The sequence below is a fragment of the Populus euphratica genome, unplaced genomic scaffold, assembly GCF_000495115.2.
Source record: "Populus euphratica unplaced genomic scaffold, PopEup_1.0 scaffold233.1, whole genome shotgun sequence".
Classification (NCBI taxonomy): Eukaryota; Viridiplantae; Streptophyta; class Magnoliopsida; order Malpighiales; family Salicaceae; genus Populus; species Populus euphratica.
The window spans coordinates 41,093-41,580 of NW_011500116.1; positions in this window are offsets into that span (position 1 = coordinate 41,093).

The window sequence follows — 488 nt, forward strand, 5'->3', positions numbered from 1 at the left end:
GGAAACCAAGATGCCTAAATGCATGGCAAATGCTTTCTTTTATAGGCTAAAATTAAGAATTATTGATTTGATGACTAATTGATGAGTGGGTGACCAACTCCTAACTTCGTGACAATCCTTATCTTCTCTTATATGCCAAAAACGTCATCGATAATGTCAAAATTGAAATCATTTAAAAACATGAAAGTTGTAGGAAATTATCTTAGCTTTTTAGGAAAAAAAAATACAGGTCATTTGGACTTTTAAAACTTCAGATATGGGCCAAACACTAAATAGTGCGCTGGCTGTAGGATAGATTCAGACTTCTTTGTTATTGCTGTAATTTGGACTTGAAAATGGTCTTTTTAAATCTTAGGCTTTATATGAAAGTTGTAGGCCTATATCTTACCTCTCCATCCATATAAATTAGACTTAAATCTGAGTTCTACAGCTCTAAATATGACCCAATTATCAAGCAGCGTTCCAGTTTGGACTGCACCAGCATCTCT